Source organism: Chiloscyllium punctatum, chromosome 45 (assembly GCF_047496795.1).
Source record: "Chiloscyllium punctatum isolate Juve2018m chromosome 45, sChiPun1.3, whole genome shotgun sequence".
Classification (NCBI taxonomy): domain Eukaryota; kingdom Metazoa; phylum Chordata; class Chondrichthyes; order Orectolobiformes; family Hemiscylliidae; genus Chiloscyllium; species Chiloscyllium punctatum.
Window position 1 is genome coordinate 30,153,136 of NC_092783.1, and position 21,527 is coordinate 30,174,662.

At 40.4% G+C, this 21,527-nt stretch overlaps 1 long non-coding RNA gene across 1 annotated transcript in view; it reads right to left on the bottom strand.

The window, feature by feature from the left end:
- Positions 1–20,270, bottom strand: part of LOC140467096 (uncharacterized) — a 47,404-nt gene extending 27,134 nt beyond the window's left edge. Inside the window, exon 1 of the long non-coding RNA XR_011955342.1 lies at positions 20,161–20,270. This is a non-coding gene — a long non-coding RNA (uncharacterized lncRNA). The remainder of the gene's footprint in view (positions 1–20,160) is intronic.
- Positions 20,271–21,527: the final 1,257 nt, after the last annotated feature.

A 21,527-nucleotide genomic window follows, 5' to 3' on the forward strand; every position in this document is an offset into this window, starting at 1 on the left:
TGAAATGGCCATGCTATATTGCCCATAGAGTTAGGTGAAGGGGTAAATGCAGGGGTATGGGTGTGCCACGCTTCGGCGGGTCGGTGTGGACTTATTGGGCTAAGGACGTTTCCACACTGTAAGTAATCTAATATGTAAGGACAAGGGAATACCTGTCACTATTGTGGGATGAAAATGCAGGGTGAAGGTGGAAGTGTGGGAGATGGATGGGATTCAGTTGAGGACCCTTTCAGCAACAGTGCTGGGCAATGCTGCACAGTGCTGCACATTTCAAAGGCATTGGAACATATGCGACACAGATGGAGGAACTGAGAAAATGAAATGGACTCTTTACAGGAAGCAGCATTCAAGGATATTTCCTCCAGGTAGCTGGGAGGGAGTCAGTGGGTTTGCAGGGAATACTACTGGCCAGTCGATTCCAAGAAATGCAAACAGAGATGTCGAGGAGGGGAAGGGAGGAGCCAGAGATAGACCAGGTGAAAGTGAGGGCGGTGTGAAAATTGGTAATCGAAAAACCTTTCCATTTCAAGACAAGAGAGGGAAGTAGCACTGATAACATGGTTGACAGACCAGAGAAAGAGTTGTGTTTGAGGACCAGAATTGGACTGGAATAAGCAATGCTCCACATACCTCACAGAGACAGGCAACGGAAGGGTCCATGCGGGTACCCATGGTCACCCATCTGAGTCGAAGGAAATGGGTGGAGTTAAAACAGTAGTTGTACAAGTTAGAGAAGATGCTCCTACTCCACTGTTATGTGAGGTGTTAGAGATCATTCACTAGAGGTGATGAAGAAACAGTGACGTATGTTCAAATCAACAAAAATAACCTTTTGTTTGTGCTTTTTCAGAAGAGAAATTTCCAGGGCATTTCACAGAAATATCATAAAAAATAAAACTTGTACACTATGATGTGGAAGGATATATTGAGACATGTGAACAAAAGGTCAGCTAAATCAATAGGTATAAAGGAAGGCACTAAAGACACAAGTGAGCTTGGGAAACAATAACAGTAAGGGAGCAAATTCAGACCTAATGGTCTTGAAAGGTGGATGCACAGCCACTGAGGTTCAGAGTTAAAAGTCAGAAGTGGACAGCAGACTGGAATTCAAGATGCACAGATATCCTTTATGATTGAAAGAGATTACAGAGATAGGGAGGGTTATGAGACTGGAAAAGATTGCAGAGATGGAGAGGGCTGTGAGGCTGGTGGTCATTACACAGTTAAAGTTATGAGTTTGGATGAACTTACAGACATTGGGAGGGTTGTGATGGTGGAGGAGATTGCACAAATAGGAAGGATTATTTTGCTGTAGGAGGTTACAGATATAGGGAGTATTGTGAGCCTCAAGGAGGTTCTAGAGATAGAAAAGCGTCTGAGGCTGGTGGAGGTGACAGAGATATGGAGGATTTGAGGGTGGAGAAAATTACAGATATAAGGAGGGTTGTGATGCTGGAAGGGATACAGAAATAGGGATGCACAACATGAGGGATTTGAGAACATGTTTCAATATTTCCGTGGGTCTGTGCTCTTAACATGCAAAATTTGTCTAGGTTAGGGAGAAAAGGGGTGGTGTGTGAACAAGACTTGGTGTGGATAAATGCACAGGCTGCAGAATTTTAAATGATTAGAAGAGTGCATTATTTTTTAAATAGTGGAATCCTGTCAGGAGTGTGTTCAGATAGTTAAGTCTGAAGGGAACTTCAATGAGGCACTTCTCTTTCCTCCTGTCTCTTTTCTCATATTGAGGCCATGATGTTGCATCAGCCCAGACCATACAGTGGTTGCCCTTCCAGGAAGGACAATAATGAAGCAATTGAGTTTTTTGATAGTGGCATTATCAATGGTCAGTTTTTGATAATTCCTAGCTCCATAAATTACCAGATTTATTCAGCTTCATTTTACAATGTTCTCATGCATTTCTTACTCTTTTGAAAATCAGTATTAAATCAATTGCACAGGATATTTGGTGGAGAAGATTTTGAACATGGAATGGGTGAAACTGTACCCATATCATGTCTGTAGATGAGGCTTCAGCAAATCCTCTGGCCTGCCAGAACACAATACAGTCAGAATAAGGAAATATGTGGTGACTGGAAGGAATTCGGATCCCATTCTGAGGTGCAAACTCATCAATGCTGTTACACTGAGGAGGGTTTGTTCACCTGCTCAGATTGTGTGACACCATTCACTCGGTCATCGGATCTTCTGAATCAGCAGTGCATTGACTTTTTGGACACTGCAGAAAGGCAAATCAGCTGCACTACGCGTGGAAAGTGATTCACAGAGCCATCCACTATTCTGAGACACTGATGCGTTCACGTTGGGGAGAGACCTTTGAAGTGTGCGGACTGCGGGAGGTGATTTCAATGTTCTGGTGACTTGGTGAGTATTATGGGCCAGACCAGACACCCCCCAAACTTTGTAAGAAGTTAACAAAGGCCGTAACCTCTTACTTTAAAGGCAGATGTGACTTGATGTGTTCAAGAAGCAATTCGACTGCTGAAACTACTCAATATTAAGCAGAACACTATTTACTTAAATATTGTGGTTAAAATACAACCAAAGAAAGAGGAACTTTGAATAACTTAAGTGTGGTGGAAATTTTAATTGAAAAAATAGTTACAGTAACAATTAATAATTAACTGTTCCAACGGAATGACAACTCGTAATTACACACTTGGCAAAAAGGAAGCTGAAGAAAAATAGTGTTGACTCAGAGGTAAGCCAACAGCAGAAAACCAAAACTACCTTCTAGCTGCAATAAAGGGAAGGAAAATATTTTTCTTCAACTCCAAAACAGCTAAATTTAAAAACTAAAGAAAAACGTGAAAGTGTATTCTGTGGGAGGTCGGAACACCCCATGAGGCTGTTTCCATTGTTTCAAATGTCAAGGTAAAACAAGGCCTCTCAACTGTTACTCTCCAAAGGTCAGCTCAATGCCTCTTGTTTATTCACTCTTTTAAAAACAATTCACTCTTGAAGCGACATCATCGTCACACCTCCCCATGTAAAATTTAAAAAATCAATAAACAAAGATGGCTTCATTTAAAATATAACTCCCAATCTTATGCTATTAGTATCCTACAAAAAGCATACCAACAAAAACTAAAACATCTTCTCAATGGCTCAAAACACTCCATACAATTATCACAGAAATTTGTAAACAAATCGATAGCATAAACATAGACAAGGACGAAAGCAATGGTCTCATTCGATGTAACGGAGCTGTTCACTTCAGTTGTCAAAACTCAAGCCAGAGAGACAATAACCAACTTTCTGGACAAGCAGAACAGACGACACGGTGGGGAACCTAGCAACAAAGGCTGCACACTCAAACTACTAGACCTGTGCTTGACGATACACTTCACAGTCAACAACTGAATATATGAACAGATCAATGGAAATCCTATAGGCTCACCCATCTCTGGGCTCATAGCAGAATCAGTGATACAAAGCCTGGAACAGTCCTCCCATAAATCCAACCCAAACTCTGGATCAGATATGTCAATGACACTTTTTTTTATTATTAAGGAAACAGAAATCGTGAACACGCAGCAGATCATCAACATCATACTCATAGGAAACATACTTACGAGAGCGTAGGAAACCAACAATCAACTCCTATTACTGGATGTGATGATACAAAGAACACCACAAAAGTGTACAGAAAAGGCACAGACAATGACCAGATCCTGAATTGCAACAGCAGCTTCCCAAATACACACAAGAGAAGCTTCATTCGGACACTGGTCAAAATGGCTAAAACACACCACAGTACTCCTAACCTATGAAGGGAAGAAGAAGAACACTTCCACAAAGTCTTTGCCATTAACAGATATCCCCGGAATTTGATCCACAGATGCCTAACAGACAATGTTTAGAAGACATGCCATAACCAAATTCACAAAACCTAATATGAAACAGTCTAAAACTGTCAGCCAGATTTCTCCAATGACTGGGATTCATGACAGCTCATAAACCGATAGGTACACTCAGACAACTCACCAGGACAAAAGGCTCATTGCACATCATATGCAAGCCAAACAAATTTGCAAGATTCCATGCAAAAACTGCATGAAACGTTATGTAGGACAAACAGGCAGACAACTAATAATCCCCATCCACGAACACCAACTAGCCACTAAACACCACGAACAGCTGGCCCTAGTGGCCATACACACAGATAACAGGGGCCACAAATTCAACTGGGAGAACACAGCAATCAGCAGACAAGCTAAATAGAAGACAGCCAGAGAATGCCGAGAAGCATAGCGCTCATCCACGGACTCCACAGCAAGTACATTGACCTGGACCCAATGTACTGGCCACTGCAATGAATAACAAAAACCGGCAACTGAAGCAAAACCAAATAAAGTCCACAAGATACAGTACAGCAGCGTTTCACGGGAGGTTCCAAACCACTGAAAATGTCACCTCAGCAGGGGACAAACCGTCTGCAAATCAACTTGCCAGCTTGGTGAACATACCCACCACCATGACAACCGGCACTCAAGTTACAAGTCCTTACACAAACATTGAGTACATTATAAAGCATATCCATTACATTGACTTTAAACATTCAAATGAACCACTTTCATTTATTCCCGCCACTGAACACCTCAATCTTTCTTCATCACAACAAAGTGTCAGCAATTACTTTCTCTCGTCCTGCCAAGTGTCGACGTTTCAAATTAAATGGCAGCAACAATAAGAAACATCTCAACAGCGTGGATTTTTTGTCCTTAAATTTCTGCAAAATCTTTAATGGGTTACGATCAGTATGAACAATTGTCTCAGACACATTACTGGCAACATAAATGATGAAGTATTTCAACGTAAACATCAAACGTGTTGCCTTCTCAATCATAGAATATTTCTGACAATGATTATTAAATTTTTAGGAAAAAAATGCCTGGTAATTCTTTCTCTTTTCCTGCCCTCCTCTTGTAAGAGCACAGCACTGACACCAACATCAGTCGTGTTGAATGGTTTGCAGAATCAAGTATGGCCAAAACAGGGAAAACGGTTAAGATAGCTTTTAATCTATCAAATTCCACACTCCCAAAATACGGTACAAACCTCTCACAAAACCCATCGCTCCCAGAAATTGTATTACTGCTCGTTTAGTCGATTGTATAAGAAACTCTCCAATAATGTTTGTTATCATTTTCTACAGTCCCTTCTGTCCTTGTTTGATAACATGGCTGAGGACTGTGACTTGGAGTTTTGCAAACTCACTCTTAACCAGGTTTATGACCAAATCTGCCTCTTGATATTCCCAAAGGTGCCTGCAACTGTTGGAAATTTGAGAACCTCAAAGAAGACTCGGTTACATTCTTGTACAAAAGAGCAGATGTAGACATCAAAGTTGAGAGATAAAAGGTCACAAGTGACCATGGAGAGTTCTGTGTCCCACACACCAAAATGAAACCATTCAGATAACAGCAACATGCAACTTACAAGAGAATGAAGCACTGGAAATCTAATGATATTTGAAAAGCTGAACATGAATTGACCAAAAGTATACAGGGAGAGGGAGTGTATGCCACCATGTTAATGTTATTAGAATAAAATTATTTAAGAAAACACAACTTGTATTTAAAATTAGAGTATCATTGACATTTCTTCCAATCTGAGCTGAAGCTTAAGAGGGTAATTGAAACCTGGCATTGAGGCCAAATTCAGCATAGTCTTTGACCTTTCCTTGCATTGCATTGGTTCATGCAATAATAAATTACCTCGTGCCTTGTACTCTGCTGTCTCCTGAAAATTTATTTTTTCTTGGAACTTCATTCCAACAATTGTGAGAAGAAAAAGACAGCTGAAGACAGATGCATGTGCCTTACAGTAAGAATAATTTAAAATCATATTAGACAACATAGAGATGTAGCGTGGTTGAACAAAGGCTTTCTAAAAGTTTTCATGAAGGAGGATACAAATAATCTGCAGGAAAAGCTGGGGACAAAGGGTCAAACATAAAGGAGGAACCTAAGGTACTCCTTATTAGTCAGGTAATGATGCTGGGGAAGTTGATGGTCCTCATGGTCTGACTTTCTGTGTCCCAGCATTATTAAGGAAGTGGCCGCAGAAATAATGAATGCAATTCGTGAACATTTTACAGCACTCTATTGACTCTGGAAGAATTCCAGTGGACTGGACTAAAGCTAATATTATCCCATTCTTTATTAAAACAAGGAGAGAGATAATACAGAATTACAGGCCACTTAACCTGACGTCAGTGATGACGACAATGCTGCAGTCAATTATTAGGGATGTAATAACATGATTTGGAGAGTGTTGAAGGAACTGGTCCTGTTCAGCATGGATTCATGAAAGGGAAATTGTGCTCAAACAACCTTCTGCAAGTGTTTGAGAATGTGACCAATAGAGTTTGGAAGGGTGCCAGTGGATGTTATGCTTCTGGACTTTGAAAAGGCTTTTGACAAGGTTCCACACTAGAGATTTGTAAGCAAATTCAAAGCTCATGGTATCAGAGGTAATGTATTTACATGGACAGCGAACTGGTTAGCAGACAGGAAGCCGAGAGTTGGAACAAATGGATTCTTTTTCGACTGGCAGGCAGTAATGAGTGGGTTTCCCCATGGTTCTGTGTTGGGGCCTCAGGTTTTCACAATATATATATATAAACAGCTTGGACAAAGGGGTTGAATGTTCTATCTCCACTTTGCCAGACAACACAGACTGGAGGACTGTGACTAGTGGTGAGCCACTAGTGTGTCTATTGCTTTTCATCATTTATATAAATGATTTCAATATGAACATAAGAATCATAGCTCGTACATTTACGTAAGACACCAAAATTGGAGGTGTAGGGGACAGCGAAGAAGGTTACCTCTGAGCTTAACTGAATCGTGATCAGATGGGCTAATTGGCTGAGGTGTGGCATATGGAGTTCAATTTAGATAAATGCAAGGTGCTGCATTTTGGAAAAGCAAATCAGAACAGGACTTATACACTTAAACGTAAGGACCTGGGAGTGTTGCTGAACAAAGACACACAAGTTCATAGTTCCTTGCAAGGAGAATCACAAGTAGGTAGAATATTAAGGTGTTTGGTATTCATTTGTTTACTGGTCAGAGCATTGATTTTAAACATTGTGAGGTCATGTTGCAGCTGTACAGGAGGTTGGTTAGTCCACTTTTGGAATAGTGCATGCAATTCTTCTCTCCTTCCTATCAGGATGGTCAGAAACTTGAAAGGGTTTAGAAAAGGTTTACAATGATGTTGACGGGGCTGGAGGTATGAGATAACGGGAGAGGCTGAATAGTTTGGGGCTGTTTTCCCTGGAGTATCAGAGGCTGAGGGGTGACCTTATAGAGATTTATAAAATTACGAGTGGCAATTATAGGATAAATAGAAAATTTCTTTTCCTTGGGGTAGGAGAGTCCAGAAATAGAGGGCATAGTTTCAGGGTGAGAATGGAAAAATATAAAAGGGACCAAAGTGACAACTTTCTGTCACAGGTGGTGGTATATGTATTGTATGAGCTGCCTGAGGAAGTTTTGGATGCTGGTACAATTTCAGCATTTAAAGGAATCTTGATGGGTGTATGAGTAGGGAGGGTTTGGAAGGATATGGGCCAAGTAATGGCAAATGGGTATATTAGGTTAGGATATCTGGTTGGCATGGACGCGTTTGGACTGAAGGGTCTGTTTCTATGGTGTACATCTCTTTGACTCTCTGACTAAGCTGGGTGGCAGTGTGTGGTGTCAGGATAATGCTAAGAGGCAGCAGAATGATTTGGACAGTCTGGCTGAATGGGTAAAAATTGGTAAGTGTGTTATAATTTGGATAAAAAAGAAGTGGCACTTTGGTGGCAGAAGAAGGAAAGTATTTTAGAAAAAGGTGAGGTCCTATGAGACCTGGGTGTTATGGTGGAGCAGTCGTTGAAGGTTCAGCAGGCAGTGAGGAAAGCTGTCCTTCATCGTGCAAGGATTTGGGTATCGGAGTAAGGATGTCTTCTTGCAGTTATACAGTGCATTGGTGAGGCCACTTCTTGAAGATTATGTGCAATTTTTAACTCCAATTCTCAGGGTTGAAATTGTGGGAATCCAGTGAAAACTTACCAGACTGATTGCCGGGATGGCAGGACTGACATGTGAGGAAAGTTTTGATCAACATTTTTAGGACCCACTGGAAATTAGAAGAATGAGGAAGGGTTCTCATAGAAATATAAAAATCTGATGGGACTGAACAAGTTAGATGCGAGAAGAATTTTCTCAATGTTGGGATTTCCAGAACTAGAAAACCAGTCTCAGAATTCAGGGTAAGTCATTTAAGACTGACATAAGGAGAAATTTCTTCACTCTGAGAGTTTGGAACCTATGGAATTCTCTCCTGCTGGAAGCTGTTGTGGCTAATTTCTTAGATATTATTCAAGAGAGAACTGGAACTGGCCTTTATGGCTGAAGAGATCAAGATGAATCAAAAGAAAATGGAAATAGGATATTGATTTGGATGTTCAACAATGATAGTGGTTCAATTTTGATGATTCTCGATAGGAGTGAGAGAGATAGGGTAGTTGTCATGGGGGACTTCAACTTTCCAAATATTGACTAGGAACACAATGACACGAGTACTATAGATGGGTCAGTTTTTGTCCAGTGTGTGCAGGAGGCTTTCCTGACACAGTATGTAGACAGACCAACAAGGGGCAGATTTGGTACTGGGTAATGAGCCCAATCAGGTGTTAGAGTTGGAAGTAGGTGAGCACTTTGATGATAGTGATTACAATTCTGTTATGTTTGCTTTAGTGATAGAAAGGGACAGGTGCATACCACTGGGCAAGAGTTACAGCTGGGGGAAAGGCAATTACGACGCGATTAGGCAAGATTTAGGAGGCATAGGATGGGGAAGGAAACTGCAGGGGATAGGCACATTAGAATTATGAAGCTTATTCAAGGAAAAGCTACTGTGTGTCCCAGATAAGTATGTACCTGTCAGGCAGGGAGAAAGCTGTAGAGCACGCGAACCATGATTTATGAAGGAAATGGAATCTCTAGTCAAGAGGAAGAAGAAGGCTTATGTTAGGATGAGATGTGAAGGCTCAGTCAGGGCGCTTGATGGTTGCAAGGTAGCCAGGAAAGACCTAAAGAGATAGCTCAGAAGAGCCAGGAGGAGACATGAGAAGTTGGTGGTGGATAGGATCAGGGTAAACCCTAAGGCTTTCTGTAGGTATTTAAGGAATAAAAGAATGACGAGAGTAAGATTAGGGCCAATCAAGGATAGTAGTGGGAAGTTGTGTGTGGAGTCAGAGGAGATAGGGGAAGCACTAAATGAATATTTTTCAACAGTATTCACTCTGGAAAACGACAATGTTGTCGAGGAGATTACTGAGATACAGCCTACTAGACTAGGTGTGATTGAGGTTCACAAGGAAGAGGCATTAGAAATCCTGCAGAGTGTGAAAATAGATAAGTCCCCTTGACCGGATGGGATTTATCCTAAGATCCTCTGGGAAGCCAGAGAGGAGATTGCTGAGACTTTGGCATTGATCTTTAAATCGTCATTGTCTACAGGAATAGTGCCAGAAGACTGGAGGATAGCAAATGTGATTCCCCTGTTCAAGAAGGGGAGTAGAGACACCCCAGGTAATTATAGACCAGTGAGCCTTACATCAGTTGTTGGTAAAGTGTTGGAAAAAGTTATAAAAGATAGGATTTATAATCATCTAAAAAAGAATAATTTGATTAGGGATAGTCAGCATGGTTTTGTGAAGGGTAGGTCGTGCCTCACAAAACTTATTGAGTTTTTTGAGAAGGTGACCAAACAGGTAGATGAGAGTAAACCAGTTGATGTGGTGTACATAGATTCAGCAAGGCATTCGATAAGGTTCCCCACAGGAGGCTATTGCACAAAATGCAGAGGAATGGGATTGTGGGAGATCAGTAATTGGCTTGCTGAAAGAAGACAGAGGGTGGTGGTCGATGGGAAATGTTCATCCTGGAGTCCAGTTCCAGTGGTGTACTGCAAGGGTCGGTGTTGGGTATACTGCTGTTCATCATTTTTATAAATGACTTGGATGAGGGCGTAGAAGAGTTAGTTATTAAATTTGCAGACGACACTAAGGTCGGTGGAGTTGTGGATAGTGACGAAGGATGTTGTAGGTCACAGAGAGACATAGATAAGCTGCAGAGCTGGGCTGAGTGGTGGCAAATGGAGTTTAATGTGGACAAGTGTGAGGTGATTCACTTTGCTCGGAGTAACTGGAATGCAAATTACTGCACTAATGGTAAGATTCTTGGTAGTGTAGAAGAGCAGAGAGATCTCGATGTCGAGGTACACAGATCCTTGCAAGTTGCCACCCAGGTTGACAGGATTGTTAAGAAGGCATACAGTGTGTTAGCTTTTATTAATAGAGGGATCGAGTTCCAGAACCATGAGGTTATGCTACAGCTGTACAAAACTCTAGTGCGGTCACACTTGGAGTATTGTGTACAGTTCTGGTCATCACATTATAAGAAGATGTGGAAGCTTTGGAAAGGGTGCAGAGGAGATTTACTAGGATGTTGCCTGGTGTGGAGGGAAGGTCTTATGAGGAAATGCTGAGGGACTTGAGGCTGTTTTCATAAGAGAGAAGAAGGTTGAGAGGTGACTTAATAGAAACATAAAAGATAATCAGAGGGTTAGAGAGGGTGAATAGGGAGACCCTTTTTCCAAGAATGGTGACGGCGAGCACAAGGAGGAATAGCTTTAAATTGCGGGGTGATAGATATAGGACAGATGTCAGATGTAGTTTCTTTACTCAGAGAGTAGTAAGGGTATGAAATGCTTTGCCTACAACGGTAGTAGATTCGGCAACTTAAATTACATTTAAGTCGTCATTGGACAAGCATATGGACGTACAGAAATAGTGTAGGTTAGATGAGCTTCAGACTGATATGACAGGTCGGCGTAACATCGAGGGCCGAAGGGCCTGTACTGCGTTGTAATGTTCTATTTTCTATGTTAATGGTGGTATATGCTTGAAGGGCCGAACTCCAGCTGCTGCAACTATTTTCTATGAATTTTCTGGTATTATCCCTCATAAAAGGTTATGCAGTTCTGCATCAAAGCTGGTAAATTCATGACGTCTCTGTCAAAAAATCACTGGATACCAAACAAACAGTCCCTGTCTTGCATCTACAATTACAACTGTTGCCACTCACATACTGCAAACGAGCTTTTAAACTGAAGTTTTATCCTTGGGTAAACCTTACTGCCACTACTCAAAATATTTTTGATACTAATTTCTTCAATTCGTAAGAGAGCATCTACTGGAATTCCACGAATGAAGATGAACTGCAATCAATTAATAACTGAAGAAGTCATTAAAAGAAACTTCTTTGGATTCTTTAAAATTCAACAGGATAAATCTTATCCCTTGTACTTTATGATTAGTCTCCAGAATTCTCCCCTTAATCTTTGTGTAAGGATCTGTAGTTAAACTGCATTGTTACTTTCTCCACAGTCATGAAACCGTGTGCTCTTTCAGACGTTTTTTGTTTGCACCATTTGTTGCTTTATTTTCCCTGCGAATGGCATGGACTCTTTTAACTGCCTACAAGTATTTGCTCAAGGGATCTATCTCAATTACTTCATGTTAATTTGTTGTTTGCATTCAAATTTACTTGAACCTAAAAAAATCAGAACACTATATGGTATATGGTATCCTTTTCGTTAATGCTGTCCACGAATTGAGGTCTTTTACGAGTGTCAACATATTTCTCATTTTTTTCTCAATACACTTGCTCATGATTTTCAAAAAGTATGCTAATTGTTTTGTCCCAGAGTTGGGACTTCAGGTTGTGACTGTACATGACATTGGTTAGGCCACTTAGGGAATATTGTGTGCAGGTTTTAGCACCCACCTGTCAGAAGAATATTGTTGAATATGAAAGGGAATATGAATGATTTACAAGGTATTGCCAGGGCTGGAGGTTTGAGCTGTAGGTAGAGGCTGAATACGCTGGGGCTTTTTCTTACCTTGTAGCGTCGGAGGTTGACGGGTGACCTTGTCGAAGTTTGTGAAACCATGAAAGGCATGGATGGGTTAAATACCCAAAGTCTTTTTCCCAGTGTTCAGGAGTCCACAACTACAGGGCATAGATTTATGGTGAAAAGGTAAAGGTTTAAAAGGGCTTTAAGGGACAAAATTTCACACAGAGGGTGGCGCATGAATGGAATTAACTGCCAAAGAAAATGTTGGAGGTTGGTACAATTACAAGAGTGGAAAGGTGTCTGGAAAAGGTGTATATGAGGAGGAAGGTTGAGAGGGATATGGGATAAATGCTGTCAAATGATAGAGTCATGCAGTCTTTGAGATGTACAGCATAGAAACGGACCCATAGGTCCAACCCGTCCATGGTTGACATGGATGAGTTAGACTGAATTATCTATTTCTGTGCTGTAAGAAACATAGGCTATATTCTGAACCTCCAAAATCTGTCCACGAGCTGAGGTCTTTTTGCTCTGGAACAAGTTTGTCAATCACTGTACTCTCTCCAGTATGCACGTTGGAATCTTCCCAGATACGTTGATCGTCCAATAAATTCTCCCTCCCTCTGTATTCATTTTCACTCAATAAGTGATAATATTCAGTATTTTCTTAATTAATTTAGCCATAATTCACAATTCATGATGACATGCTGCTTTATTTGGCTGTAAGCAAGGCAAATGAAAATCTAACACTCATTTTAAGATGGGTAGAGTACAGGAGCCAAGGTGTCCCACTGAGGTCAGGGCAAATTGAAAAATTGTGAATAGTTATGTTAGCTGTATCTAAGGAAGAGTGAAAGTGAGGTCTGCAGATGCTGGAGATCAGAGTCAAAAGTGTGTTGCTGGAAAAGCGCAGCAGGTCAGGCATCATCCAAGGAGCATGAAAATCAACGTTTCTGGCCGGAGCCCTTCATCAGGAATGAAGGCTGTGTTGGCCTTGACAGGGATGAGGTTTAAAGATCAATGTTGGGGATGAATGGCTTGTCAAATGAGGAGTACTGAGTACTGTCGTTTTTTTTTATTTGATAGGGTTTGCAAAAATAAATGGAGACCTAATTGAAAGCAGAATAGAGGCAACATAGACAAGATATGTCTACTGTTAGAAAACACTATGGTTTAAAGGCACAGCGTCAGATAGAAGAGACAATATCTTAGATCTTAGATGAGGAGGAATATCATCAACTAGAGAGTGGCAGCACTGTGCAATTTACTCCCTCAGAGCTCCGTGGAAGTGAAAGTATTGAGCGTCTTCAAGACAGAGACTAGTAGGTTCTTGATTAGTAAAGGATCAAAGGTTATGGAGAGAAGGCTAGACAATGGGTTTGAGAAACATATCAGTCCTGATGAAATGGCAGAGCAGACTTGCTGTGTACCAGATGGTCTAATTCTGTTCCTATATATGGTCTTATCAACCTTTTGCCATTCATGTTCTACAACAAAAAACCCAAAGCTACTTCATAGTTTCTCTGTGTTTGCATGTAGATAATGTGAAATAACAGAAGAACCATGCAGAAGTAGGGCATTTCAATCCTTTAAGCTTGCATCCTCATTTGATGCTGTCAGAGCTGAGCTCATTGAAGCTTCAACTCGACTTTCTTGAATGTTCTCAAAAACCCTTCAAACCATTCCTCACATTATGTTTGTTTTTCCTCATCCTTCCAAAGCAAATATTTGGACCGCTTCTGAGATTGCAGGCAATTATGTTCACATTTTCACACTTCACAAAACCTCTCTCCATAACCTCTCTGGCAGCATTACATTCATTTCAGAACTTATTTTTCAGCGTATCTTTGCATCATTAGAAAATGCAGCAGTCCCTGCCCCATCATCCAAGTCAAGCATATAATATGTAAAGAAGAAAGGTTGAGGCACCCTGTGGGTCTTCTAACATGAATATGACAACTCTCTTGTTCCATTTTAGTCATTTATTCGCCTGTCCATGTTAATATACTATTCCACCACAACTATCATGCAGAGTTCCTTACAGCAGCCTACGCAATAGACAGTCACCATGGAGAGGGGCAAAATCAGGAGTATTAATAGAGTAGCTCGGTCATTGTTAAAAGCACCAGGACTGAGACCATAACACCAATTCAAGAATAAGAGGGAAATAGATGATAGGGTGAACCAATAGAAAGAGCGAATGAGAAAGAGATAATTTCAGGGGTAGAGGGTAGGATTTAAGTAAGAGAAAAAATAACAATGATAATCTGGTCACATTAGAAGAAAGAAAGTCTCATTAGAGAATTTCTGAAAAAAAGAGAGCAGAAGAAATAATTTCACATGTTGCCTTTCATCATATACACCATTCTGATTTCCTTAAAGGCATGTTTATGTATTTTTATGTTTTGAGAAAAAAGACAGATGTGATTAAAAAATATTGAGGTGGTTGACCTCTCAGGGAGTATTTTCCTTCTCCTGTCACAAACCAGTGCCAAGCCTCTTACTGCAAATATACCACAGTCACATGCTGTCATCTGTGCATGATTCATTCTTTTATCTCCATTTAGATCTTGGATGGATAAATACTCCATTAATGAATTGAAATCACTGGGACCTGCTTCTAGGTTGCTCCCAGTTCGTTTGTTGATGAATTACTTGAATCATTGATGCAATCAGGTATTTCACAAAGCCTTTGAGCTGCTCTCTGAATCTAGACTGAGTGGCCCCATAAATAAATGTATTTGTGCAACAACTTAAGTTTCGCAACATAAGCCCAACTTGGTGAAATATGAATTCTGAATTGTTGTAATTTCTGGTATTTGCTTGAGATGTGTTATAGTATAAGAAATGTAAGACATACGGCAACCACAAAAGGATGAAGCTGCCAGATATGCTAAAAAGCAAAATCACAGATTTTCTTCTGCTTTCTATTTCTGGGTCATTATGATTATTCACTTTGCTTCCACCCTTTAGTCCCTTACGGATTTGACTGACCACTAAGATATTTCTGACGGTAACAGCATTGAGCAACAGTATTAAGGAAAACGGAAGCAATGGGGTTAGAATCTTGTCAAACCAATCAAATCCCAGCCATCCAGGTTCAGTATAGTAACTTGGTTTTATATAACAGAGCCATGGAATATTGTTGACTACCTCTCCAGGTTCAAGTGTAAAGTAAAGGGGAACATTTCTTAAACATAGTAGAACACAAGTTATTGATAGAACCATTAGGGCCACTTTATCAGTGCAGTAATTTCTTCTCAGCTTTTGGCAACAGATGACCACAAATCGATCAAAGGAGAAACAAACGGTGTACCAGACAGAGCAATCAGTGGATGCACTCCTCAGGACATTTACAATGCTGCATACAGGTGTAATGTACAGGAAAGATCCTGGGACATAATAATAAATGATGCGCCACAGCATGACCTCGGTGATAATGACCAGTAGGTCTGCAGATGCCATGGCAACGAGATATCTGGTAGTGCAGGGGCAAAGGCCACACTTTCCCCGGGATAGAATGACAATTGCCACTAAATTAACTGTAAAAGAGACAGAAGAGAAAACAATAGTATAATTTATGGTCGTTATACTCGAAATGCACTGATAGTGAAAAGACTAGAACTAGATATAAACAGACTTCAATTGGGCTGATTTAAAAACCTGCAATTAATACAGTATTCAGTCCCAAGTGCAATGTGCCAATAAGCCAACAACCTTTTAATTTAAAAGGGATGGACAACAACAAGAGTTATTGGTGGAAATCACCCAAAATGCTGTATGCACAGAATCAGTCATCAATTAATCAGACCCTTAATGAGGATGCATCCATTTGCACAATAGATATGTAGCAGAACTGGAACTAACTTTGAATAGAATCTATTCCAGGGTCATCCTCATCCCATTAAAAGATGAAACACCACCTAGATCAGATTACATCTGTTGTTCAGAGTGGCTATAATTAATTTGCTACAGTTTTGAGAATATTGGGATTGGATCCTACCTTGGATTTGATCTTTCCCTGAGATTAAATGCGAGAATCATACACGTTGCTCATTTTAAACAGGAATTCCATTCACCTGTCCCAAATGCTTTTCAGACTCCATATATTCTGCACTGGACGTCATGTGGCCATTCCACACCATTATGCACTAGATCTGAAAACACTCCAGGATAGCAAACTTCTCAGAGATCAACAACACAGTTGATGTTGTAACATCTTACCGAGTTTCAGAATTGGCGTTACCCCTTCATTCCTCTTCCTCCAAAAATCTGACTGCACAGCAGGATGGGAGAATTTCCCTGAGATTATGGGTTATGCAGTTTCCTCATAGAACACATCCTGTTTCATGGTTTGAAACCACACAACAGGATAGGAGCCTTTCTTTTCGTTTATCACTCAGACTGCACATTTCCATTTCGAGTAACAATCCTGTTCCGTGGTTCAAACTATATTTTAAAATAATAACGTCTTTCTGGAATTAAAACCCAACTGCACCTCTGCGATCAGAAATCTCATATCTCTCTCTCTCTCTCTCTGTCTAGTCTGGAATATTTATTACCAGGCATTGCACAGAAATGAACCTCACCACCCGAACTTGTGCTTATCACATTTTCATAGTTTAGGTTGTCCCAGCGTGCACATGTTCCCCATACACGAACTGAACTCAAATCTGCCAAAGTCACTAAAACAATATGCAGTGTGCATTAAAAACTCTGAAGTGATTTCTCTCATATTTATTTATTTCAACAGAGATTAAAATACCGAAATTACCGTAAATCTGACACAAATCGCTGCATGTTGAAAGCATTCAGCAGTTTTGGCAACATCTGTACTGAGTGAGGCAAAGATGGTGGTCAGTTTTTTAAAGTATACATCAGGACCGGAAGATAAGAGTTTAAACTTTTACTAACCACTAAACAGTCAAATATTGGGATATAGAATGAAACATGATAAATGTCAATAATCGGATTGGTACAATGGAGAGAATTTTAATATTCATTAGTCACAAGGATATTGGAGCTATTAATCATATTGAAGCTGGATAGAAATTGGTGAGTTCAATGTCACATCAGAATGACTGTTGGTAGGGAACAAATGGAAAAGCTGGTAATTTGCAGAATCATGCAATCATAAAATGTTAGAGCCGTAAGAGGATTATCGGCTGATCAATTTCGTTCCACTCCATGATGCTATAACGACATGAACCACCTTTTCAACCCACTATGCCGACAACCCTGAATGTCATGACATTTCCAGTGCAGGTCAAAGTTTTTTTTCATAAAGATTGCGAAGTTTAATTCTTCAAGAATCTTCACCAGCAATGCATTCCAGATCACTGTAACCTTCTCTTGGAAAAAAAGTGTTGTCCTGAAGTCCCCTCTCTACCTGACTTCCAGCTAAGAGTTATGGCCTGTGGCTCCAGACCCTCCAACAGAAGGGAACAGCTGCTATCTATTCACCATGTCGTTTATAATTGTAAACATTTACGTCAGGTCCACGATCAGTGCTCCCTCCTGTAAAGAAAGCATTTCAAATTTGTTCAGAGTTGCACATAGGTGAAATATTCCATCTCAGAAAACATCCTGCCGATTCTCCTTTCAAACTCTCAAGCATATTTGGATGATTTCTAAAATGCTGTGAACAGAACTACACACAGTTATCCAACTGTCACCTACCCAAAGTTCGACACAGCTGCAACATGAAATCTCTATTCTTATAAACTATGCCCCAACTGACAATGGCAAACAAGTATATGCATTCCTAACAATCCGATTAAAAATGGCTCTGCGAACTTCAGGGATCTGACAGCAAGCGGCCGTGGATCCCTTTGTTCTTCAATGCTTCCCAGTGCGATGCCATTAGTTTAGTACTCCCTTGCTGCGTTGCTTGTACCAAAGTTTTTCACCTCATATTTATCAAAGTTAAAATCTACCTGCCACTAAACTGCACATCTTATCAATCAGTTTGCATTCTCCTGTAAACTAACAATTTTCTCCTTTCATCATTGTTTGTGACTTCCACAAACGTATTTATCACAGTCCGACATTATCATCTACAGAATTTATGAATATTGCAAACGAGGAATAGGCGATGTCTCTGCTCTGCCACTGAATACTGGGCTCCAGTCATGCAAACAATATTCTTCTATCATTTTCAGCCTTCTAAAACGGGGCTATTTTATGTTCTAATCTGCCATGTTATCCTGAGTTCCATGAGCTTTTTCCCTCTATCTCCATTTCGTATGTGAGAACTTCTTACTAATCGTGGTGAAATCCATATACAGTAAAATACATCAACCACATTACGATTATCCATACATTTGACCATATCTTCAAAATTTCCGACTCACTTTGTTACACATGAACACTTCATGCTGACTCTCACTGGTCAAGTCTTGCCTCGCTAAATGGAAATGAATGCTCTGTTTCACTATCTCCACTAATAGGTTTTCTGCCACTGTTAGGAGACTCGCTGCTGTAAAATTGTCTGATCGCCTTCTAATACATGACTTGAAAGTTGAAACGGCATTTCCTGTCCTCTGGATTCTCCTCTGTTGCCAGAGATCATTTGAAAATTTGGGTCAGGGCTCAGTTGCCTCCCACAGCAGCCTTCCAGGTAGCACATCTAGATCTGCAGGTTTTACCACATTGAAATCTGCTAAAACCCTCCAAAACCTCATTGTTTTTTACATCAATATGCTCAAAACCTTTTCGATAGATCTTCTCAAATCCTGATCTTGCACCGTCCTTCTTTCGAGTAAAGACAGATGTGAAGTGCTTATTTATTATTCTACCAATGTCCTCCAGCTTCACACACATATTGTCCCTTGTTCCATGATAATCCTTACTTTGTCGCTGTTTATTATCTACTTGGAGATGCCGGTGTTGGACTGGGATGTACAAAGTTAAAAATCACACACACCAGGTTATAGTCCAATGCGTTTAATTGGAAGTACACCAGCTTTCAGAGCGCCGGATCACCTGATGAAGGAGCGGCGCTCGGAAAGCTAGTGCACTTCCAATTCAACCTGTTGGATTATAACTTGGTGCTGTGTGATTTTTAACTTATTCCCACCTTGTATAATATCCTGGTTTCCCCTTAACAGCATTCCTCATGCTCCACCTTTACTGTGTTAGTTGCTTTATTGAATACCTCCCCGCTAACCACCTCCCACCCCTCCCCTCCCCGCCCCCCTCCCTCCCCCCACGACAGTCCGAACTTTCTATGGCTCTCTGGGGCGTCTGCTGTTTAACTCCAATTGCACTCCTTATAGCTCTTTTTCTTTTCTGCCTGTCCTGAATATTCCAAACATACATTGTTCTCTGGGCTTGTTGTTTCATTTCTACTGTTAAGAATGCCTCCTCTTGTTCTGATTTGCCCATGGTTAATTGACTGTTCACAGTCGATATTCTAAAGATCTGGCTTTATATTCATAAAATCTGCCTTAGCCGAACCAATTGTTTTTGTTTGAAGAGTGTCTTTTCCTTTTCCATGATAAACATAATATTTGCTGTGTACTGTTTTTAAAATATTTCTGCATGTCACCTTAAATTTGTGTCTGCCTTCATTCCCCAGAGTTAGGTCCAGGACTGCACCATTCCTTACAGGACCATCTGTATTTAGATATTAAAAAACTCACCTGTTGGAATTTCAAGAAATCCACCCATTCTAATCCCTTTTTACTGTAATTGTCTCATTCAATATTATAGTAGTCGAAACATCTCAATATAATTCTCCTACCTTTATTTTACAACGTTTATCAGAAATTGTCAAAGCTCCAGAAAATTAAGTAATCATTTCAAGAATGCATTGAGTGGCAAAATTAAATTGAGCTGTACATTTATTGATACTTGTACAAATATATAGACACAGGCGTCATAGCTGCTCTGATTATCAAAATGGCGTAGATTGTAAACATTTGGAATGAGGGACTCCTCCAGCTATAACTTCACGCAAAGTGTTGCCTTTCACTGATGTCCGTTTTAACATTACATGCGTTTCTCCTCAAGACAATAAACTGATATGAAACATATGAATGACAAACGTACGTTTTCATGGAATGAGGGACTGAATAAAATCTTCAATGCAATTCGGTGCAGTTGAGTCAACAATATAATGTCAAATATTGGGTGACTTCAGAAAGTTTCTAACTAGATTAATAAGTAACAATTTCAAGTTCAGAAAAATCATAGGCAATTGTAATATTCACTTACCAGGAATACCAACAACAACAAGGATCAGATAATATATTTTCACGAAGCTGCCAATTGGATAATGCATTTTCTCTCTGAACTGAAAATTACACAAACTTTCAGTCTGAAAGACAGGCAGTCTGTTTATATTCCATCCAGGGCTCAGCATTTGATGTCATTTCACTTGTATGTTATGGGATTACCATGGGGATTTTGAGGTTGCAACATCTTTCACTGGTTTTAATTTAAATTGGACGCATTGTAGAAGCGGTTAATTTTCTGTTGTGATAGGATATATTTAGAAACACGGCTCACTGTGGAAATTCAGTTTACAATTGTGAAAGTAACGAAATATGCTACTCCCCTCTATCCCCACACCACCCCCACATACAGAAATTCTCACAAACATAGTCAATACGATATCTTGATCAAGTTTCCCCCACCCCGCACCCCGTGATTTTATTCCTTTGACTCTGAACAGTGTATCCTTAAGCTACACAAGACAATATCTTTGTCCAAACGGTTCGACTCCACACTCAGAGGAGGCTGTCGTCTTTCCGAATTAGTGAGATGAGAGCAGTACATCACTGAGATTACAAACTCATAGAGTCAGAGAGATGTACAGCATGGAAACAGACCCTTCGGTCCAACCCATCCATGCCGACCAGATATCCCAACCTAATCTAGTCCCAGCTGCCAGCACCCGGCCCATATCTCACCAAACCCTTCCTATTCATATACCCATCCAAATGCCTCTTTAATGTTGCAATTGTACCAGCCTCCACCACATCCTCTGGCAGCTCACTCCATACACGTACCACCCTCTGCATGAAAAAGTTGCCCGTTAGGTCTCTTTTATATTTTTCCCCTCTCACCCTAAACCTATGCCCTGTAGTTCTGCACTCCCTGGCGCCAGGGAAAAGTTTTTGTCTATTTATCCTATCCATGCCCTCATAATTCTGTCAATCTTTCTAAGGTCACCCCTCAGTCTTTGATGGGCAGGGAAAAAAAATCCCAGCCGGTTCAGCCTCTCCTTGTAGCTCAGACCCTCCAACCCTGGCAACATCTTTGTAAATCTTTTCTGAACCACTTCAAATTTCACAACATCTTTCCGATAGGAAGGAGACCAGAATTGCACGCAATATTCCAACAGTGGCCTAATCAATGTCCTGTACAGCCGCAACATGACCTCCAACCTCCTGTACTCAATACTCTGACAAATAAAGGAAAGTATACCAAATGCCTTCTTCACTATCTTATCTACCTGCGACTACATTTTCAAGGATCTATGAACCTGCACTCCAAGGTCTCTTTGTTCAGCAACACTTCCTAGGATTACCATTAAGTGTATAAGTCCTGCTAAGATTAACTTTCCCAAAATGCAGCAC